This window comes from Drosophila grimshawi, unplaced genomic scaffold, assembly GCF_018153295.1.
Source record: "Drosophila grimshawi isolate 15287-2541.00 unplaced genomic scaffold, ASM1815329v1 contig_311, whole genome shotgun sequence".
Lineage (NCBI taxonomy): Eukaryota > Metazoa > Arthropoda > Insecta > Diptera > Drosophilidae > Drosophila > Drosophila grimshawi.
The window spans coordinates 1373157-1398532 of NW_025063098.1; the positions used below are offsets into that span (position 1 = coordinate 1373157).

General features: G+C 36.6%; 1 protein-coding gene across 1 annotated transcript in view; it reads right to left on the bottom strand.

The window, feature by feature from the left end:
• LOC6563186 (uncharacterized protein CG43427) overlaps positions 1–25176 on the bottom strand; it is a 58196-nt gene extending 33020 nt beyond the window's left edge. Inside the window, exons 1-3 of the mRNA XM_032737097.2 lie at positions 25100–25176; positions 24101–24309; positions 9760–9797 (exon numbers count right to left, since the gene is read on the bottom strand). The gene's annotated coding sequence lies outside the window, so the exon portion shown is untranslated. The remainder of the gene's footprint in view (positions 1–9759; positions 9798–24100; positions 24310–25099) is intronic.
• Positions 25177–25376: the final 200 nt, after the last annotated feature.

The window sequence follows — 25376 nt, forward strand, 5'->3', positions numbered from 1 at the left end:
TATCTTGGGCAAGCCGGAGATTACATATACTTTTAGACCCGAGTCAAATTGCTAACAACATCTTAAATTTAAAACAAAAAACCGACCGATTTTTTTTTAAGAAAGCTACTTGTTTTTTTCAGAAGAATTAAAAACTCTGGTGAGTTTGATTGAGAAAATTTAAAAAAAAATCTTTTCATAAGAGAACTAATTTGTTGTGTGATTGTTCCAATGGAATAATTCTTCAAACTAGATGATTTTTGGCATAAAGCTGACATTTATAAAAATACACATATTGGATAAGTTTGGTTGAGATATCTTGTTAAATAACACGATTTTCTTGACAACACTTAATAAAATCGGAAACCTTACAACAAAATTATAATAAACTCCACAGGGGTGTCAAATATAATCAAAAAAAAAAGCATGAATAACTTGAAAACGAAAAAAGTAATTTAGAAAAAATATGATATAAAATATTGATTTATTGTTTCAAGCAAATCTCCACAAAAGTTCAAATGCTGAAGTTTTGGCTGTTGACTGGCATTCAGTGGACAAGGCAGTAACATTGTCGCTATAATAGCATTTGTAGTTTGCAGCATATTGTCTGTTTTCATCATATTTTTTTTTTGTTTGTATTTTGTGTTTAGTTTTTGTTGCTCATCCACATCATCATTATCATTATCAACTTGGCGTCTGCACGAACTATTCACAACGATAGACAGACGGGGGGTACAATGAACCTACCAGCTATGCCGCATTGCTGAAAGTGATTGTTCGACGAGCGACTTTGTAGATGGAAATGGAAATGGAAATGGAGATGATGTCGGAAGAGCGACCAGAGACTGGAAGTGCTCAATGGATTTCTTTTGTTTCGGCATTTTTCATTTAAGCCTCTTTCTACATATCTAGCTAACATGTTGTTGTGGCATATCTCGAGTACATTTTGTTCGTTTTAAATTGAACGTGCTGTGACAATGATTTCGTTAAATGATAAACGACACAAATTGTCAAAATTTAATTGACAGACGAATCGGTTTGTTGCCAGCTCAAACGTGACAGACTTGCCAGCAGACGCCAGGGGGCGTCTATCGTTTATCGAAATAGAAATAATCGAAGCCAAGCCAAGCAATTGATTAATTGAAAGCCCAAGCAAAATCAACAAAGCCACCAGCTAGGTCAACGCAAAGAACGCGTTCCTAACATAAAGCCCGAAACAGAAGATAAAAAAAATTGAAATAAAAACAAAAACAAAAACAAAAACCTCGTCATACGAAACCTTTTTTCGCCAGCCGTTGTGTTGAGTGAGACTGGCCTTTTTTCTTTTTGGGGCGATGGGCAAACATAAAAATCCATTAATGGCTTTAACCAACGAGCGGCTCTAACCGGAAGTTTACAAAAGTTGACAGCGATCGTACGTTCTTGTTGTTGTTTTTGTTGTTGTTGTTGTTGTTGTTCTATACACGCCAGTTTTTCTTTTATGGTTGCAGCGTTCGCTCAGTCAGGCATTAAGCACATTGACATATGCCTGCCAGATTCCAGCAGATGCAAGAGTTGACCGAGAAGAGAGTGGCACAGAGACACGGTAGATCGATATGCGACAACCACATATTAAAAAGCGCCTTTTGCCCTAACGGTATTTGGTGCAGTGACAAACGAATGAGCAACTCAAATATACCCTTTAATTGCAATTGCTGACTTAATACTATTCCATTTGAGCACTCATATAATCTAAATACCATATCGTTATTATCTTATATAATTTATAACTAAATAATCTAAGCAATTCAAGGTACATTTGCCAAAATACCCTACACACCCAATCACATTTAGTTAGTTATTTTATACGCAAGTCGAAAGCTGCAAATGAGCAATATGCGAAAGCGGAACCGACGCTTTCGGTAACCTAAGACAACATGAAAAACAGTTGATGCCACACGAAGAGACAAACAAGAAGAATAAGAAGCAGCAGCAGCAACAGCAGCAACAGCCGCAACAACAGGCGAGCAAGAGGCAGAAACAGAAGAAGAAGAAGTGGCACACAAAAGCGCATAAGTTTCCGTTGACCGTTAATTAAAACCACAAGACGCAGAGCGGCTGAGGTACAAAGCGATACGCGCACACACATTGTACACACACACACACACACATACTCTTGCAACATATTGGGCCACATAAATTTGTTAGCGCCTTGACACAGCTGCATTAGAAACGGAGCACGCGCTCCAATTCGAAAACCCACTTCAGCTTCTATTGCAAACTGCAGAGAGGCTGCAACAGAGATAGAAAGACAAAAAGAGAGAGGAGAGCCAGCGACGGGCGACGCCTATCAAGGTTGCAATTGCCTCAATCTGCGTCGGCGGCGCCACTAACTGTTTGATTAAAGATCATGCAACGCGGCAACGTTGCCAGAGCAAAGCGAACAAACAAAAAAGAAAGCAAAAGCTAACATGAAATCAACACGAATTGCGAATACGCTGCGAATACACAAACAATATTAGCCAGTCGTCAAAAATAAGATTTATGATGTACAACTAAATGTAAAGTAAATCAATCAATACATAAATATTTTTATGGACAGCAAACGAATAAAATTAAACGTTTTTTCTTCTTCAAATTTTAACCAACAAAATATTAAAAAAGAAATAAAATAACGGTTACTCAAATCTAAATTATTGTGGCCATTTTTTTATGGCCTAAGTAATTTTTCATTATTGGCAATAAACTGTCAGATTTTTGTATCTTATTTCGATTTACCTGTTTGCTTCTAAGTATTTAAAATTATTTACCGACTGCGCATATTAAATATCTACTTGGAAAATTGAAACAAAACACATTTTAGCTGTTAATAAAGGAGATAAACTAACTAAATGTGAGAGTTACATTACATTATTACATGCCCCATCGTAGCTTAGCACTGCAATTTACAGATAGAGCGCTTCTAATGCGTTGCAAAAGCAATGAACAAAAGATTATGGGCCATAAAGAAGACAGAGCTTTAGAAAAACGCTGGCTGCAGGCTGCAGGCTGCAGGCTGCGGCTGAAGCTGAGGCTGTGGCTGCGGCAGTGGCAGTTGCAGCAGCAGCAGCTGTGCGGTGTCCACAATTTATGTTAAATATTGTAAGTAATCTGCAAAAGAGAGTTGAATGATGAATGTTGAACGTTGCACGTTGAATGTTTGCAGCCGCAAAACGTCAGCTGTTGCAACAGTTGTTGTAGTTGTTATTGCTGTTGTTGTTGTTATTGTTGTTGTTGTTTTTGCCCACATGGCCGTTTGACCAAATGGCCACATGGCGTTGAATGCAACATAACACGCGTTGCGGCTATGTGGAGAAATTGTGCCAATTTGCTTGCAGCTCTAAAGGTAAAAAGGCTGGCCAACTCAGTCTCAATGGCGGCATTATTGATGATGACAGAAATGTGTCGTATGTCGTTTCGTCGCTTTTCTAAGCGCGTTGGCGATGCTGCAGCTGCAGCTGCAACAGCAACTGCAACTAAACTGCAACTCTCAGCGATTGCCATGAACCTCAAGTTGCCAAGTTCATGGATGCCAAGTTTTCGCAATGTTGCTGATTAAGCCTGAAACGAAGTGGCATTGCCGCAACAACTGGCCACAAACTGGCTGCACAATATTTATGCCCTGCATTAATTTTGATGTCTTGGAGGCGGCGAGAGATCGCCAATGACCTTGTGCGTAAATTTTAATCAGCGTATCCTTAACACAAAAAAAAAAGTATAAATAAACTTCCACTCACGATTCTTTAGCTGTCTGTGTCTGACTCATTTCAGGCCTGGCCAGGCCAGTCCAACTTGACAGGCAAATTATGTACAAGTTGTGTTGGATTAAGCAGCTTCCTACTGTTAAATACAATATATAGTTTATATGCATCCATATACGTATATATGTATATCGGTAGCCAAAGGGTTTGTCAGCGAAATGACAGTCTCTCAGCATTTGATGGACAGATCTGGGTTATAAGCGTCAGCATCTGTTCTCAGAGAGGTTCCAGTCAAACTTTATTTTAAGCATTTTATTAGCATAAGAAAAAGAAACCGGTAAGATCATTGCAGTTTGGTATGTCCCGTATGAGCAATATACTCTTTCCAGCTAATGATAAAAACAGCAACAAAAAAACTGGTGACTTGGACACAGTGGCTCTAAAACTTTTACTAACAGTCTATGGCCTTTTACAATTGCTCTAAGCTGTGGATGAATAACATTTTGGTTAAAAATACAAGTTAAAACTAGGCAATACCCTATACCCAGCTGTAAGTATTCCCCAATTGGAGGGCTAATTCTGTACAATTTTATTTTTAATTGTTAAACGAAATTTGATTGTATCGATACTCTCGATAAAAATAAAATAAACTTGATCTGCGTCTGGTACAGAGACAGCAACTTGTATACTAAATTTAAATTGAAAACCTCTTGCTCTTATATTTTCTGAGATCGGGTTTAATGCTCGGTTATTGAATGCTGATGAAGAATATATATACTTTTTATGGGGTCTGAGATGCTTCCTGCTGCCTGTTACATAATTTAGCATAACGTCATTATAATCTTTTTAATAATTATATGCATCGGAATATCGGAATATTAATGTAATTGCCGAAGATATATTTTCATTCTTGTTAAATTCATAAATTCTGAATATTTGATGAACTTCGCTTAGGTAGGCACAGTTCCAGTCCCACAAAGATCAAGTTGGTACTTGCTTGTGCCATATTTCGAAGGTCGTTCAGCCACTTAACCAAATTGCTCAACAGCAATTTTTGAATTCTCAAACTTGTTGGGCTTGATGCGTCATGATAGCATCATAGCAAAGACTCATAGAATATAAATATAAATGAAAAATAAATGCCATTCAAGACACAAAAGCCAAGTAAAGCTAAAAGCACGCCCACCTTTATGTCAACCACAAAGAACATGATTATCAACATCATCATCTTGTTGGCAGATACACAATATGCGATTTGAAAATTAGCAAATTGTTATTTTTATTGAAACGCTGAAAGTCAACGAGGCATGTGTAAAATGACAACAATAAAAACAAAAACTTGCCCAAACCACAAGCCAAAAAAACAAATAAAACAACAAAAAAAAAATTAACATGATAATCGGGTGCAAAATGAGGAAACCTTTTACAAATATAATCACAAACGCACTCGTAATATTTTCGGGTGTATCTGTTTGCTGTTTTGGGGCACGTCTCACCGTTGCCACGGTCATTCGAATAGCGAGGCACTGTGGATTATGGTTTCTTTTTGCATTGTTTTTGTATGCGCAATCATGCGCACTATTTAACTCGCTCATTCACTCATTCATTCAAACGAATCATTCATGCGATTTGAGTGATTATTGTATTCCATTGCCAAAAATGTTCCATTGCTCTCAATTCTGCAATTGATTTTTCCAAATTGTTTGCTGTATTTTTTAATTTGCGTTTGCATGGTCAGAGTAGATGAAATATTTGAAATATTAATATTTAGCACGCTACATCCAAATTATGGAATATATTAATCCAGTTCATTCACTTATAGTTGCTAAATATATTTTAAGTAACAAAGACTTAGCAAACAAAAGATTATAGTTGATCTTAAGGCGCTTATCGATTATAAATGTTGATATTATTTTTGTAATTTCCCAATTTGGTTTATAGTATATGATTTTTTATTAATACCATCATCATGTATACTGACTCCGTTGATATAATTCCACAATCGTTACGAATCTTTGTACCTCTTTCCAAGTTAATGATTACTGCGAACTTTAAATAATTTTTGTACACACCTCGGATAAATTTACGCAATTTAAGCATCTGTGGTCATTATACCAAAGGTGACGAGATAAACGCTTTGCCTAAAACCACAATCCACTCCAAAAGCCACAAAAATACAACTACAACAACAACATATGCAGACAGTAAAAAACGAATACAGAAACCATGTCTTGTCAACTTGCATATACAAATTTTATTTGGCCAGGCAAAACCAAAAAAAAAAACAACAAAAAAAACTGGGTAAGAGGCTTTGCAGCGGTGTTTCATATGACCTGAATCTGAACTTTGTCTTCGGGCATTCTTTTAATAGGAGGGGGAAAAGGAAATGAATAAATATTAAAAAAAAATGTTTAAAAAACGTTTTTACTACATGCAGCAGGTAGGCATAACTTGCGGTCTTATCAGCCAAATAATCACTTAACACTTTCTTTCAGCCCACGTGAAATGCATGCACGACAGATCATAAAAATAAAACAAAAACACATCTTTACAATTATACCATGTTTCCCTCACTCACACAGGCACAATTCCAGCTAGCCCCTGCACAGCGGGTACTTCAACTTCATAACACATCAAACAACGGGCATTTCCATGTCCATTTCACCTTCCCCTTCCCCTTCCACCATTGCATGAAAAACGCACACAACACTAACCTCTGTGAACTCAACTATGGCTAGACATACGAAATATCATTAAAAGCACTTGGATCTTGGAGAGACTAAGCCGTGATTGAATGGCTACTGGTTTACAGTACTCGAGAGCTCTACCTCTGACCAGACCAGGTCTAGAAACCACAGAAAATGAAAAATACAAAGAAAAAATGATTATTTTTACAATAAAAGCAAAGCCAAAGAATATGCGTGGGAATTTACATGAGAAAATTTAATGTTTACAATACTTATGCACAAAGTAGAAAATAATAATAATAAACAAGAAAACAGAAGAAAAAAAATGAAAGGTAAACACGAAAAATGAGGCAGCAAATGAAGTTGAACAATTTTGCTACTGTTTGTCAAGTCGTGGAGTGTGGAGAGAGGAGAGTGCCCCAGAGGCAAAGTCATGAACATATTTTGTGATCGTCATCACAATCATCATCATTTCAGCATTGTAAATAACATTGTTATTATCCTCCTACAGCGTCATGCCGCTACACATTGACGACAATTACCGCATTCTCCCTTTGCATCTGTGGCGGCATCATGAACCTTGCCCTTATCCACAATCACACTCATTTTCCTGCCACGACTTTAGTACATTTTGTATCATTGTATGAGCATGCATCAATAATTTGTTAATTACACTTTTGCACAAGCACCAAAATCAAATACTTGCATAATTTCATAAAACAGCTCAAAGATGGTTAGAAAAGACATGTTGGATCACTTGGCTATGGTTATAGGATCGTTCTGTTCACTCTTTTCAGATATCTTTCTCATGATGTCATTTGGAACCTCGTTCCAATTAGCAGTTCGCCCAACAAATGTGTGTAAACACATACACATGTCAAAGTATTCATTCTTATACGTACAAGTGACAAGCTCCTCTTCCGCTGCAAACCTAGGGGAAAAAAGGGTAAACAACCTACGACATGTTCTAAGAAAACACATTCCACCAAAGCTAAGGCCCAAAACTTTTTTCACGCTTTGCCTTTACACTTAATCATAATTTAAAAAAAAATAAAAAAATAACCTTTTAAAAAAAAATGTTGGCAGGGCAGATTAAATGTAGAAAAATGTATATTATATTTATTTAATGGCCAACGGCATGCAGGGTATTCATAGTCTAGCACACTCCATCAACATTGGCTTGAACCCATATAATGCCTGAGGACAAAAAAGCTCAAACAAATAACGAATTTGGGCACAAGATTGAAATAAAACGAAGACGACAATATTAACAAGCTGATGAGCGCTATTCAGAGGCATAGCAGACACATTGAAACATTTGAGACTTTTGGCCATAACCATTTATTATTTATGTATGCTTTGAACCCCCCAAGCCCCCTTCAAGCAGTCCATCAAAAAAAAGTCCGGCGCTTATTAAACATTTCTGATTCGAGACTTGTTGATCATTGTTCGGAGGCATTGCCGGCAACAAGTTGTTGTCTTTCAAGACGCGACTCCCAAAATATGAAAACCATATACGTATGTATGTTTTTTTATTATGTTTATTATGCATATCAGAATAATCCGAGACATAAAGTAAATTGTGTTTTTTATTATATGTATATGGCGATTTGTGCATAATTTCTACACATTTAAATGCGTAGCTCGTAAATCTTTAGAAAGTCATTGAGGAGCGGTAACGGCATTAAAAAATATATAAATTGACATGCAGAGCGTTTTATAACATGTTGAGTTGACTTTCTTATCTATTCTGGTGAGTTAATACAAATAGACACCATAATGGACGGCATAGAATTTACTTACATATTACCCATTTCTAATAAAGTTCTCATTTCAAATTACTCATCTTCATTTGGCTTTGTTTTTCGAATAACTTTGCAAATGCTTAGGCGCCAATTTACAACGCCGACGAATTCCAATTAAAAGAAAAAAAAATTTCAAAAAAAAAGCTCAACGCATAGCGCCATAAATTAATTTGTCCCAAATGTCCCCGAAAAAAATCACGAAAACCAAAAAAAAAATAATAGAGCAAAAATCCCAAAACAAAAAAGTTTACAAAAAAAGCATTTTTCCCAATGCTGCAGCTTCGTTTCTTGCCCATTTTCCCTGAGCATTGAATTCCTGTCTGCCAACGCGCGCCAGAGGATGGAACCCTCAGCATATAGAAGACGACGACGACACAAATTTAGCACAAATATCTCCGATGCAAGTGCGTGTGTGTGTATATACATATATATATATATCATTATATATATATACATATATTTATTTATATATATATATATATATGTATAGCGCCTATTTTCATCTAATTTCTTTCATTTCTACATGCCTTGCTCTATTTTTGTGGCGCATTTTTAGCGTTGTTTGCTTCTATACCATATATAAAAAAATATACATATATGCATATATATACATATATATATATATATATATATATATATACATATACTCATTGTGTATATGTATGTCTCTGTGTAGAAGCGCATATAACTCAATTTCCATTGCAGTGTGGAACGTGTCGCGTCTTTTCTTCTCCTTAAAATGATTTTATTTTGTTGGCAGCTTTGCCGAACTTTTTGTTCTTGATTTTTTCATTTTTGGATTTGGTATGCTCCATTTTGGGGCGCAACATTTTTGGACTTTGTTTTGTTTGGGTGTCAGAATGTCGGTCTGTCTGGGCATTTAACTGGGTCCCCGCCGACCATAAAGCATTGAGTAAAGAATCAACAGAAAAGCTTTTTATTCCAACCATTTGCATTTTATTTTCGTTGTGGCCCGGCTAATTATGTTTCGAACCGAATTCTCGTTTTTATACCATTTCAACTAATTTAAATTGTATGCTCTGCTTCACATTTGATATGCAAAGCCACAAATAAAAAATATTTTTCAATGCCCACAGAAATATTAGAATTTTTATGCACGTTGTGTGCACTTTGAACCGGCGCTAGACCATAAAAATCGAACTATAAAATAGAGTATTGCAATCGAAATTGGAGCTCATAAAAGTTTAAAAGCTGATGCACTGATTTATTGGTAATAAAAATAAGCATCTGTTCGACTGGGAGATACACTGTTACTTGACAAATGAATATAAATCAAACATTTTTGCTTGATTTCGTGATAAAAAAAAAAAACTAGACAAAATTGCAATTTCTTCGATTTTATTACAAACCCATTACACTGATAATTGAAACTTTCTTTAGCCATCAATAATTCAACTTGATATTCAATGCAGTGTTAATAAACGAATTAAAAATCAATTGCCAATAAATAGCTGGGTGTGGTCTTTAGGTGAAATTCCAAACGATGATATGTGTGTGTGTAAGTAATAACACAAATACTATTAAAAATCATTTACACATTAGACTTACCATTAAAAAAAAGGAGTTTGAAGAAAAATGAGCTAGGCCTGCAAAGAAAGAGATGAGCTATTAAATATTGATTACAGTTTAGAATAACTTTTCAAATAATCGTTAAAAAAAATATTGCTGCAATTTTATTGCATTTATATTTTTCTTTTGTGTAGTTTTCCATATGGCTTTTATACAGCTTAAGGCCACAAGAAATAAACGCAAGTTAGAATGCCTTATCGAGAGCGCACTTTTAATAGGTTCAGGGTATAACAATTAAGAAGGAAAGTTACGATGAACTCATTTGAACTAAACTTGTATTTGCAAGCTAATTAATTTATCTTATTCACAATGAGGTTTAATTCAATACAAATAGTGAAGCAAAAATGGCAGAGACTCAACCACAATCCGTCAGCTCGCCCAGAGGCACCCCCGCTCAGCGTTCTAATCTCTATATTCTCAGCCAAGTGAAATTCCTCCGCATCAGCCAGGCAGCACTCGGCATAAAAATAGTCACAAATGTTGCTATTTTTTTTCTCGATTTGACAGCTCAAAACAGAAAAAAAGAATTACTCAGAAATTATAGAAAAGAAATATGCAGGCAGAGCATAGAAATACGAGTATATAGAATATGCTGCCTGCCTGCCAAGTGTAATAAAAGCCAACAGCACAAGAAATTAATGATTGAAACTTTCATACGGTTCACCGACATTAAAATTGATGAGGCACATTTTGTTGAAGATCGTTTTGTATGGTATTTAATTGTATTGTTTTGACGCGGACATCATTTGCCCGCTGGCCAAATTCTTGACAAATCTGCACAGTTTAGATTTCATGCCTTGTAGTATTTTTCTACAAAGAGGGTTTGTTAAGTTAAGCAAGGGGAGACAGAATCCAACTATTTTTACTTGTGACACCTGAAAACCTGATACACGGTATCTGCGAGTCGAGAGCACTCTTTCTTGTTGTTGTTGTTTGGTGTTTTGTTTTTATTTATTTGGGGGCCTCGCACATTTGCTGTTTCAATTAAGCAACTTGGTCGTCATCATTTCGGGGTGCAAAAATAAACATTTTATTGCCCGCATGGCGCCAAAAGCGCAAGAAGCACGTCCGGATGGATCACTTTGAATCTTGTATCTTGTATCTTGTATCCAAACGTACGGCAAATTGTCTCAATTGCCAGAACTCGACGACGGTTTATCTAGAAAGCCGCCCCAAAGATTCACAAGCTTGTGCAATTTATTTCAATTGCCATTCGCATTCGCAATTCGCAGTAAATGCTCATAACTTTGCAATTTAGACGCCAAAATACATTTAACGAAAGCAAAGTGATTAAAATTTGTTCACAAGATGAAAGGCGAGAATCATCATTTAAATGATGATTGTCGTTTCTATTTCAACATCAAAACATGCCAAACTCCCTACTTTTCCACAGAAACTGAGGGATCATTGATTTAATTGCTCATCAAAAATCTTCAACGAAGTCTAAAAGACTGCGATGATCCATAGAGGGCTCCTCTTAGAGACTATAAGAGCTAGAGGCTCCAAATTTGGTATAGATGTTCTCGTATACCACACGCAGATTAATTTTATGTCATTTTATCAATAACCGTTTCGCGAATATTAATACAAATCAATTGCCGATAGCAATTAATCTATCTATAATAAAGCCAGATATATTAATATAAACTGTACAAATTTCGCTAAGATCGAAAGCGCAGAGGTTGTCAACCAAAAAGTATTTCCATATTGAATAAACTACTATTATTAAGTTTGTTGGGGTCTTCTAACCTCCTAATTGAACTGTCCCGACTAGAGTATGCTAAATTATTTTTAAATTTTATACCAAAACTAAAGATGATCATTTAAATGATAAGAAGCGCATGTACTGCTTAACAAGCAGAATGATTTTATAAGTGTATCAACAGTAAACAGACCCTTTTCAAACTGAAAAACAGTAGGCGTAGTAATCACACACATGACGCAGCACTAATCCAAAAGCAGTGGCTCCAAAACAGCTGTTTACGCTTCACAACACTCAAGAACACTTTCCATAACAGCAAATCACAGTAATTGCCAAAAAGCACACACAAACATGGCATTGTCACAACTTTCTACTACTAACCCAGTTAAACTGTTCAATGACACGTATGTGTGTGTGTGTGTGTATGAGACGTGTGTGAGGCGCATTGGCCCAGGCCTAGACCTTCGGCCAGTTCTTCAACTCTATTCTTTAGACTACTACTACTACTAGGAGAGAGGGGTGGTTGCCGGCACGGGACGGAGTAAAGTCTTTATGGCATTTTGGGTATATGGTCACGCGGCTGCGTTCGGCCACTTTCTTCATTCATCAAAAATACATAAAGACCGCGTACATTTCACCAGAAATATGCAATGCGCCAAAGAATACGCTATAGAATGTTCGGATATATATGTATATATATATATATATATATACACCTATACCTATTAAAAAAAAAGAAAAAACTAGTGTTGTCTAAATGAAAAGTTAATCAAAGAGCGTTGACATTATCAACGACGCGAATACAAATTTCAAAAGAAATACAAAATCAAAATCAACACACAAAATGATTACAAAGCCTAAAGAATGGCATCGTGACAGTATTACTAATTATGCTTGAGGTAAACAGCAACAGCAAACAGTAACAACAAACAAACAATCGATGTTGACAACTTGAAAGTTTCTTAGAGGAAAAGCAAATCAATGCACAATGCACACTCGAAAAGCAAATAAACCATCGCAACCGCTCAAGTCAAATTTGTTACAAAGAAACTCTGTTGCAGTATTGGAAGAATCGTCGAGGAACAACATTGAATCAGTGAATGACAAGTGCAGTCAGTGTTCAATAATTGCCGTCTGCTTTCATATTAGTGTTGTTTATTGCTCGCTTTACAATTAGTGTTTGTTTCTTTTTGGGCTCTGACAAGATTTGGGGTCAGTTTTCTTATTTATGAAGTGGGCAAAATGAAAACTGTAAAAGCCCCGTCATAAATATTGACAGCAATTATTCCATCTTGTTTGCTTTTATGCCGTATGCCGTAAGCCATTAAGATAGAAAAAATATACTATTTTATAAAAGAATGTAAAAGCCAGTAGACAGATATATTCTTGACCAAGTTGATCTAACCATGTCTATCTTTTTAAATTGATATACAACGTTTCCTAGTCGTATCACAGATAGCAGCTGGGTTTCGACCATTGCATTCTGATAATCATATTTTTTTTGTTATTTTAATTGATTTGCACTTGAATCTAATCTAATTGGATGGTTTTCTGATTATATATGTAGTATATTTATAGAGTAAGTCAGTTTATCATAAGTCTGTTTAATCTCCAAGAATATATAAACTCTTTTATAGGCACAAATATGCATTGAGCTATGTGCAAAAGTCAAGTTTGTAATCTAAGAAAACTATTTCAAAACAATAAAATTCTTTGAAAAAACAAATTCCCGAAGCTAAAATACAAAATCGATTCATCATTGTTGACTGAGACAATATAGTTAACTTATCTCCCAAAAACGTTAACAATTTCAAGTGCACAAGGTGGTCAGTTCCGCAAAGCGTTTATCAAAGAGTGTCAACTGATAAAGAGTACGTTAAAGACTGATACCTTAAGTTATATAAATAGCACATACTGGTTGACCAAAGCGGAAATTGGCTATTAGCTATTGCAAGGGCCAGCAGCTGTTACAGCGAGTGTAACGAACTGAAGTGTGCCTTGTTGCTAGTGTTGGACAACATCAGAAAAAATAGACACGAGATCAACAAACAATATTAAATGACAGACAGGCGGCAAAGCAAGCAGTCAGGCACCACACAACGAGAAAGAGGGGCACGAGACGGAACGTTGCAAGTTAAAGCTGATCAATGGCTGTTCATTCAATTTAGTGTGCGAAGCGTAAACTGATTGTGATCGACGGACGGACAACGAGATGCAGACCGCGGTGCAGTGAACTTTCAGCGAGAGAGGCCAACAAACGCAACATGGCTAGGAGAGAGAAGTAGCGAGCGGGGAGAGGGGACAGGGCAGAGTGCAGAGTGAAGAGAGACGCAGAGACGCGCATATGGTCAGCATTGTATGGAAGGCCAACTAATAACAAACAACCGGCTTTTTACATGGAACCACAGAGAGAGTGAGATATATAGTGGAATGGGGGAGGTAGGGCAAAGCGGGGCGTGGCGGAAAGTGCAGACTGCGGCTAACTTTTGTTTACTTTGTGCTGGGGAGAGAGGCAACAACAAAGTTTTGATTACTGTTGTTGTTGCCACACACACACACACAACGAGTTGCCCCTCGCTGTTGCTGTTGGTGGGGCATACACATAAGTCACTACACAAATTGCGCAAATTCCACACGTTCACACATACACACACACAAACGCACACACACACACACACACACAATCTCAACGATCGTAGCAGCCATCTGTCGTCACTTTTCAACACTGGCAACCCGATCATCGGCTCTGAGGTGAAGGCCGCAACATCGCTTCACATAATTGCATCCAACTCTCCAAAGACGCCAAAGAGTCCAACAGTTGGAGCTGCCAGCAACGAGCTGGCCCCATAACGAATTCGCAATAATGCGCATTTTATTAGATTTTGTTTTCTCGACCTCTCTCTCTCTCTGTCACTCTATCTATCTCTCTCTCTCTCTCGCTGCTCTCACTCTTAGTGCATTTTCCGCATCAACACGATTTTCATTTAAATTTTCCAAAGCGTTGCCCTTTGGGTCTGCTCTGTGTATGTGTTCCTGGAAGGAAATGTCTTTTTTTTCTTCTTTTTTTTGCATAGCTCGAGGTGTTTGACGTGTGAAAGATTGTGGCATTGGCTTAGGGCTGTCAGGTTTCGTTTTGTACGAAAATGTACTGAGACATATACGTGGAATTGCATTTGAAAAGTGTAGGTAAGGAAATGCGTTACGGCTTGAATGCCAACTGCAAAAAGGCATTAAAAAAAAGAATGGCACACTAAATCACTTGATGTAGGAGAATTGAAAACATGTCAAAGAACTATGACTTGACAGAGATTAGGTAACCTTTCTATACCCTGAACGCACTAAACAATTGTATAATGAAGCTGTGCAAAACAAGCGGAAGCATGCATACCCTTAAAATATATATATATATATACATCCATGAGTTATCTTCTACCATACGCAGATCAAGTTTGTTTCGATAACCGTCCACAATTTAAACCATTTAAGTCCGATAGCAATAAAACACAAAATTGTAAAGTTATCCAGAGATATTATTGATCAACAGTAAAAATTGCATTACGATAAGAAACACAGATTTTGTTAACCAAAACGTATTTTCATATTATATAACCTAATATGAGCAACCCTACTAAGTAGTTACTGCTAAGCTCCGGCTAAGTTGTTTGATTTATTTGAACCCACATTGCGATTGGTATCAAATGGTAGTTGGAGTTAGTAAAGTTTGACTGTACTACATAGTTTCACTCTATCGAGCCTTATACATTTTTATGAGCCCTAACATATGTATATTAGATTTTTACAACTCTCCCTGCTCTATTTACACTCCCCACGCATCGCCTGATATCCACATCCACATCCACAACCACATCCACATCGGCATCGACATCAACACTAAAAACACACGAAAACACGCACAGTCTTTCAATTAGCGTGGGGTCTACCGAAAATACGATCTTCATCGAGTGAAGCTGATGCTGATGCTGATGCTAATGCTAATGCTGCCTGGGGTCCATGGCAGACGCCGTCATGAGTTTGCTATGCTGTTTCCAAAGCGCATCCAAACGGCCAAACAATTCAACTGCCATTTATTTTATTTATTACAGTTGCGGCTTTCGTGTTGTTTTGCTTTAAACTGGCTTCATGGCAAAAAAAAAAACAACAAAAAGCCCAAAAAAAAAAGTGAAATTTTCACAGGAGGAGAAAATGTTGCAAAATATTGCAATGTGGTTTTCAAAGTACTTTTCAATTTGACTTTTGATTGCTACATTTTATGATGTTGGTTTTTAATTAAATATACCTATCTTTTAGAGGCCAATTAAGAAATGCTAAGGTTTAGTTCAAGTGCAAATATATTTGGTTTGAGTTATCATACCAAAAACTATCAATCCAAATTTCGATATATCAATAGGCAATGGAATCAATGGTAATCGGAGATGAAAGGTTTTAGGTATATATATATATATATATATATATTTAGATTTTTTGTTGTTAACAGATCGCTCAATGTTGCCGTGCGTAATTTGAGCTCATTTATCAAAAATGTAAAGAAAAAAATGAAACAGAAAAGGTGGAGAACCGAAAAGTGTACGACAGGCTCGAAAATTATGCGTTAATTAACATGGCAGCTGGCATGGGGCAAGCTCGGTGATAAAGCCGAAAGTTGAGTTGAGCGATCTAAAAGATCTCATGAAGGTTGCGGGCATCTGGAGATCTGGTTTACTACGCCTTTTGTATATACATAAATCGACTTTGACATGTGACCCCAAAGAGTTTGACCTTCGCAGCAGCAGCAGCAGCAGCTCACAAACACCGGCAGCAGCAACAACAATATAAAAACAAATGCTGGCGTAATAATTCAAAGCCTTAATTGGGACTTATCGCCCGCCAGGCAAAAAGAAAATACTTATAAAACAAAACAAAAAAACAGATCGATCACAACAATTATAAATTTGTAAATTGCATTTAATGCTCATTTCTCAATTCACAATTGAAGCATCACTCTAACAAAAGGCTCATAAATGAAGTCCAAAGTGCTTGAATATAAGCGATTGCCAACTATTTTATAGACAATTGGCCAGATAATAAATAAAGTGTTTGATTATAAGCGATTTCCAGCTATTTTATAGACAATTGGCAAGATAATAAATAAAATAAAAAACGCTAAGCGAATTAAATAAGCGCATATCAAACATTTTAATTTATTTCGTTTAATCGATCAATTAAAACTTTTTATTATTGTCAGATTGCAAGTAATCCAAGTGGAAAAATACTCGTTAGATTCTAAGTAATCCAAGTGAAAAATATTCGTTAGAATTTTAAGAAAACTAAATAAGAACGCTTCGCTTATCATGCTGCTCTCTTCTCACACATGCAATAATATATCAAAGCATATCGAATTCTGAATTGGAGGGCTATATCTTTAAAATTGTGTTTTTCATTTATATTAGAACTTTTTGACAAATTTTACGTACACAAAGGGACATGGCTAGATCGACTCGGATGTTGATGTTGATCAAGAATATATATATATGCTTTATGTGATGTGATATTTTTACATACTTTTTCACAAGTTCAACCTTTTTACCCATTTTCAATGAGTTAAGCATTTAAAAATGTAATTAGAAAACAGTCAAAACATTATTGGCAAACTTTACTTTTGCAACTTGGCCAGACTGCTCCAGTACTATATAGTTATATCCACTCGCTATTTATGGGCAGACATCGTTACGACTTTTCAGTTAGCATCCGTTGCAAAAAAGCAGTTTTGCCATACTGTCATTTGCAGTGTTGCGTAGCGTTACGTTTTTAGCATTTGCTCTAATTGTCTGAACAATGTTTACTCGACAAACAAAGTACTTTGACTCTAGGTAAACATGAAACCTAATTGCTACAAAAAAAAAAAAAAAAAATCATCAAAATGTAAACATGAACAAATTTTCGATTTTTTTTATGTCTAGCTAGAGAGCAGCTGGAGGGCGCTTAGGGCGTTGTGCCGCTAAACAAATATGACTGATAATTGCTGATAAACGTCGGTGCTGCTTGATTGTATGTATATGTTCAATATAAGTGTGAGTATATTCTGTATATATATATATATATATATTCTCTGTTCTCTGTCGCCGATCGGCGAGTGTTGACTTTAATCAAATAATAACACGCTCATTGCATGCCGTTGCAGACACTTCAAATCAATTCAGGGGCAGCTGTAGGTGCAATCACAGCGATATTTGCATAAATGGGCCAGTTGAATGGCATCGCATTTCCTTATTTCAGCGATAAGAACGAGCTTTAAGGTGTGGATACAGTTATATGTGTATCTTAAGCGGAAATCAGACAGCTGTATGTTAAGAGATTGCTGCTTACAAAGAGGCAATAAATTAAACATGAACCCATTTATATTGAATTAAGTTAACTGAAAATTGTGGCTCCGTAAGCAGTACTACAAATAGTGTCACATTAATTATAGTAAATAAACAAATTAATTGATAAAATATTGAAATTTAAGCGCTCTAAAGAACATAAATAACACTGATTGGCTGAATTGAATTAATAGTTTTCATGTTTTTTATTAAATAATCTTATATATTATTACTATTTTTTATTTAATAATTAATTTTATCTGTGATTCAAGGCCAGCTTAAAAATCAACTATTTTATTCTTTACTTTGCTTGCAATAAGTCAAGGATATTTGTCCTTATATTTGTAGCATTAAAGATCGAAAAATCCCGAAAGGTTTCTCAATGTTCTAGAAAATGCAAGACTGAATTTAAGTCAAGACTTTAAGAACACAACGTTTGGACTTTTATACCAATTATACTTAAAGTTCAAGAACAGCAATTTGTTTTTTTCGTGTACAAAGCTCTGTTTTGTGATCTAGGCATATTTTCATGTACCGCTCTGTTATGGCCTTACCTTGCAGTAAGCAGACTCTGCCACACATTATCTTGAGAGTTTATTTTGCTCTCCCTTTATCACTCACTCATACACACACACATCCACACACAGCAGTACACATTTAACCTGAATATGGCTCATGCATTAAATATTATAACTTTCCGAGACATTTGTACGACACAAGAGTTTTTCTGTTGACGCACAACTTGACGCGCAGAGTTGACTTGCAACACTGAGCCAAATTGGCGACAGGAACAGAGGCAAGGCAGCATAACTGATAAGCCGACATCCGAATGAGAGTCTAGTTGAGTGTGGTTAGGACGATGCCAGCAACATTGATGGACCCATTCACCATTGTACATACAGCTTTATATGCCTTATACATATAGATAGATATATATATACATGTATACATACATATATATATAAACTTATACATATAGATTTGTACATACACCTTTTATAATAGGTCACAAGCTGTCGACATACACAAAAGCTTCGTTGCACTCGTTTTCATCCTTCGGGAGCCGACGCGCCCATTTGCCACGAGCAACTCCAAAAGGAAAGGCTGGCAACAGCTGTTGTGCATTTAACAGTCCTCTGTTACTCCACTGCTATACATACATAAGTAATGTATCTGTATCTGTATCTGCTACTGTAAATGTATCTGTATCTATACTCCGTTAAGTCGGTCAACAGTCGTACATAGATACAACACTGTGCAGCTATTTCATGTGTATATACAAACATATATAGAGACACATATATATATACATATGTATATACATATATATTTTATAATAAATTGTCGTTCCCTCTTGGGGGCTAGGTCAACTGTAAAATTCTGCTGCTCAGTTGGCAAAATGAAATGTTTTTCACTCCCCTGTCGCCCGAAGGAATTGTTTCTGGTCTGATAAGCAAATTGCTAATGCTTTTCATATTTAATTAGTGGTTAAAACAGAAATCCATTAAAATTTAAGTCCCCCAACAATTAAGTAATGTGGCTTGTGCAATTTCTTTATTAGATACATATTTGGTGAGAATTTGCTCTCATTGTACTCTGTTCCTCCCAAAGGGAAAATGATTATTGTGTCACACACACATTATTGATAGAGGTCTAAGATTAATGAATTTATATTATTTATCTATGAATTAATGAATAATGTATGATTTGTTTTTATTTATTCATTATTAATCCAGTTACAGCCGCAAAAATTGTCTTATCTGATCTTAATGAAACTTTCACGATTGATCAATGATATGTCTGGTCATATTTGGCTTAATTGGAAGACTATATCTTTATAATTGTATGTTTTATTGATATCGAAAATCAATTTGTATCAATATTTTCAAAACCAGGGCAGCTATCGATAAAATGAAATACGGCTGATCTGCATATGGTATACGATAGCTTATGCATGGACGAACGGACATGGCTTAATGGGAATAGATATACTTTATGGACTGAGAGATGCTTGCCTCTGCCTGTTACACACTTCTGCACAGCTTAATTATACCCGTATTACAATGTTTACTAAGCTTACCATTTATTAAAGTGCATAACATTTGCTGGCAACATTGTGAGCGTTTACTGATGTTTTCTAACCAATTCTAATCATTACCATTCACACTGACTCACTTTTTGTCAAGTCATGATTCCCAACAGATAGTTACATAATGAACAATCAAAAAAGGTAAAAATTACCAACAATGTTGTGCACTTATCGTTTAAGTAAGTTCCATAAAACCCACTCGTCTCCACTCTTTGTCCAGCTGCGACAATTCGTAATGAAATTACCACCCAGATACATACATATACAGATCTACATGTGTGTGTACATATACAGATCTACATGTGTGTGTGTGTGTGTGTGTGTTTCTATAAGAGACCAGTTAGCAGCTGCCACCAATGGCCAAGTGACACTTGTGCAAGTACGAGCACAGAAATCTTCATTGTGAGGAAACCCTCGGCAGGTTGTTTGTCGGCTATTCCTGGTCTCGGCCATGAGACACAAGCGGTAGCGTGAAACGAATTGTTTTTTTTTGTTTTTTTTTGGGTTGTTGTTGCTCTTTTTTTTTGTATTTTTGCCGACATGGTCGCCATCCCAACAGGTACCAAAACAATGCTGACTATTTAGTGAAATGCTTTTGTTTCGACTGCGGCGCAACTCGTTGTCATTGTTCCTATTGCTATTGCTGTTGCTGTAGTTGTTGTTGTTGTTGTCGTAGTCGCAGCCGATTCGAGTCGAGTATAGTCGCTTATTAACTTACCTGTTATTCGAGGCATTTTCATTTTTCACACGCACTGCCACAGACTGCTGCAAAATGAAAATGCACTTGCCTGCTTGCGTTTAGTTTTCAAGTCTCGAAACTCGAATCTTGAATCTTGAATCTCGAATCTCGAATCTCACCCTCACTCACAGCAGTTGTTGTTTTCTGAATGGACTGGTAACATGAACGGAAATAATGCCGCAGGGGGTGATTTCTTTTTCTAATCAACTGGGCCTACTGCGTGTGTGTGAGTGGGATGCAAAGTGTCTGTCTGTCCGTCTGTCTGTCCGTCTGTCATATGGCGGCTGTCATTAGGATTAGTGTTTTGTTTGATTTAATACGTTGTTCACCTTTTCTGGGTTTCCTTTCGTGTCTTGCTTGGGGCGTTACCGGCGTCTGCTACAGCTTCTTTTTTATTAGTTCACATTTCGATTTCGATTTTATTTTTTACTACTGGTCTATAATTAAAATGCTGCCTCTTATCTGGCTGCTTATCATTAAAGCACGATTAGCTGTAGCCCTGGGAAAATTGTGGTTTGATTTTGAAATGAAGTTGCTTCGGTTGAGTATTAAATACTTATATATACATCTGTATTTAGATATGTGTAGATTTATAAATAATAGTTACGAGCTTTTTGATGGAAAATTTAGGCTTTAAACTGAAACTATTGAAATGTAAGCCGACAAATCAAAAATTGTCTACAGCTATGGCTTTAAAAGAGGAACAAAATGAAATTAAGCAACTTCAGTTGAGTGGTAAATATATATATGTATATAATTCGATATAAGCATATTTGTATATTCATTTGTCATTCGATTTTTGTATAAATATTAGTTATGGGTTAAGGTTGCTGACACTATTAAAATGTTAGATTCTCGGTATGTAAAATAAGCAAGTAAATCAAATTGTTGTATCTACAACTGTGTGCAAGTGTCAAAACTTGTACAAAAATAACCTTAGCTTTTAGCACACTTTCCGTTTGCCACAAAATACAATTACAACTCTTTATTATTGATTGGTAAACATTAAAGCATTTGATTTATTCCCAAAAATGTATGTCCATTAAACGTTGTTGCACTTTCAATTTCAGTACATTATTTTGCAGCTGGCAATGCGGCGCTGTAAATGGTTGTTGTTTTTTTTATGTGAAACCAAACGAAAATGAAATGTTGTTGTGTATGTGTAGATACATAGATGCATAAGTACATACAGACACACATACACACATATGTAATTCTGATTACCTCAGGTTGCCTAGTTGGCCAAAAGGGGGCAACTGCAGGCATTGCAAACACTTTCGGCCAAATCAAAATGGCCATAAAAAATGAAAATTGCAACTTTGGAAATTATGCGGCAAACAAGTTTTGAACGCGCCACTTGGGACCTGCTGCCGCACGGGGAAGGAGAGGGGTGAAGCTGTGGGGGGCGAGGGGTATGTCGGTGGCCAGCGCCAAATTTCACGTTGCAATTGCAGCATTACATCGACAGTTGCCAACGGGCCACCCTATTCCAGCTGCCACTAGTTGTTGCCACTACACTGCACTACATGGAAGAGTATGATTATTATTATTTTTATCATTAAGCAGCGGTTTCCGCCTCAGCAGCAGCAGCAGCGGCAGCGGAACAAACTTCACATAAATTGACGCACGAGGCGCGCCAAAATATAAAGATGGGAAAAGCAAAACAACAACAACAACCAAAGAAAATAACATAAACAAAACACAGGCAACGGGAGCAAGAAACCAAAAAAGAAAAAAACGCAACTGCTGAGAGCCAGATGCGAAGACGCTGAGAGAGAGGCAAGAAGAGAAAACCCAAGAAGAAAAACCAAAATGATTTTCATGTGTGGCGGAAAAATGTTTTGCTTTGGGAAATAGTTTTGGATAATTGTGTAATGTGGTAGGGTCCCTCGTACCTACTCGACCCATTCACCACACACACACACACATGTATATATATATATATAGGCAGGCACACCCACCACAAGAAATGTCTTGAGGCAGCGTTGCCAATTGTTACAGCACCGTTGCCAACTGTCAGCTGTCAACTACAAACTGAGCGATTTATTGTTGTTCTTGTAGGTGGCCAGGGGAGCACAAGTAGCAAATAGAAAAAAGCTGAAAAACTAATTGAAAGTACTTAAATTGAATATACCAAAAGTAGCGAAATTTACACACGGATTGCGTTGTTGGAAATAAAGGTACATACATAATAAATAGAAAGATCCAAGTGGAAGCCAAGCGCCTTTCTCTATTGATCTCCATTGAGACCCTTATAAATATAAAACCAAATGAAGCATGAAGCCTATGGTGGCTTGTAATATTAGCCAAGTTGAATGTTTTTTCTTTTTTTCTTTATTGTTTTGCTCAGATGAAAATTAGTCGCCCTGTCGCACAACTAGGCGGCAACCCTGCCGCAGCTGCATTCCACAATTGCAATCAAATCAACTTTCCAATGATGGATTTTGTCTTCATCTTTCCATTATAATTTAGCAATTTTTTTTCCTATTTTGTTGCTGTTATTTTTATTTGTTTTTACCATTACCTTATTAGCTAAAAACCTGTTGAGTGCGAAGCAGACGTCGATGATCGCTGATAATGATGATGATGACGATGACGATGATGATATGAAAAAATAAATGCTCAGGCGCCTAAATGTTAATACCATTCGCCGAAGGGGGGCGTGAAGGGTGGAGGGTAGTGGCAAAACTGGGGTGCACATTTTGACATGCAAAGTGAAAATGGTTGATAAAAGAAAACAAGAGTGCTCATCGCCAGTTGGTTTGCCCGACTAGGAAATACCCTGAAATATTAATCAAACATATGATCTATCCTTCTATCTGTTTCCAGCGTATGAAAAGGAAAAACAAAGATATTTGTCTACACTTGTCACATTGAAAACTTGACAGCAACAAAATATGTTTTGGCATATTATTTCCTATTATTCCATTCAACTCGAGAGTGAAGATGCTGTAAAAGTGCCAGAGGCTAGAAGGGGGGACTTATTCGAAACGACTGCACATCCTGGCGAACAGGATGATGATCTTATGATAGCGGTTCTATCGCTGGGACTGCTTGTGCTGCTCATCTGTTGCTGCTACAGTTGCACCAACAAATAGATCAACCGAATTCGAACGCGATGCACACAAAACCAGACCAGACACCCTTTTGAAATAGCTAAACGACTACAGGCATAACCCGATGATAGCAATTTTCAATATTTTGGTCATCAGTTCAGCTATTATCGCATTTATTATCTTTTGCGCAAAATGATTAAATATAGTACAAATAAATGGAGGAACATAAACAGAGAAAATTCAAAAGTTTTTAAGAAAAATACAAATTGTAATTTCTTAAAAGTTGTCACTTATCAAGACCAATCGAGACGCATACGCACTAAAAACGGAGAAACTTTTTTCAGGATTTCCACATCGTTTTAGCGAAAAACTCACCATGCAAAAATCAAAGCTTTCGGCCAGCAACTGTTGTTGTTGTTGTTGTTGTTGTTTTTGTTTTTGTTGCTGTTTCGGTTACATTTGCAGCTTTGCTGTTCAATTCGATTGCGCTTTTGTTATATTAAAAAAATTAAACATAACAAGTCGCGTTTTAAAAAGGAGTAGTTTTTTGTTGGGTTTTTTGGTCTGTATTTGTGGTTCACGCTCTATGTACAAAGTAATATGTATTAGAAAATTCAAATACACAAGAGACACACACACACATACAGAAACACAGAGAGCAGCAACGAACTCAGTGGAACACAAACAAACACGTTTTAGGCATGTTTGTGTGTGTGTGCATTTGAGGTGCCTGTGTGTTTGTGTGTGTGCGTGTGTGTGCGGTTAGAACTGTTGTTGTTGACCGTTTATGGCTGCTGCTAGTTGTTGCTGTTATTGTTGTTGTTGTTTTTTTCTAAACTGGTATTCGATGCGAGCGAGCAATGTGTGTAACTTAAGAAGCGCACAATAAATAAATAAAAACATTTCGTTATGTGTTTGTGTGTGTGTGTGTGTGTGTATGTGTATATGCAACAATTGCTGTGAATTTTGTAGTATTATTATTCACTTGAAATGGCCACAGATTTGATTGCAGACGTGTAAAATTGCACCGACTTCTTAAAGCGGAATGAAAATAAAACGGAACTCTTGGCTACACACACACGCACACACACAGCACGCACACGCACGCACTCATCCATACAAGCCAAAACTCACATGCACACTCACACACACTCACACGCACACAATCACGCAAATGAGATGAACGCGGCGCGCTAAATAACAATTATTCCACAGCACAGGTGTGTGTTTAACATTAATTTATAATAATATGTGTGTGTGTACATTGTAATAAGAAGCACGGCAAAAACAATAAGCAACAAATGACCGGGCCAAAGTGGAAGAAGACGGAGCGAAGAGATACTTTATATTTGCAATTATGCTTTTGTTTCTTACAATTATTGATATAGACACTTTTTCAAATTGTTGTATATCAACAATATCCAAAATTGGATCACTTATAAAACTTCGCAAGCCGCACCACCGACGGACCGACCGCACGATTCGGCAACAAATTTTACAATAACAAAGCCGACAACACTCTGCTGTTAACCAGATCTTTACAACATTAACATTTCACAGACATTTAACATTGCCAGACTTAACATTGCTGGACTGTTATTATTAGCAGAAATATTCATAGAAAATTGCTGTTATTTGTGTTTTAAGGAAA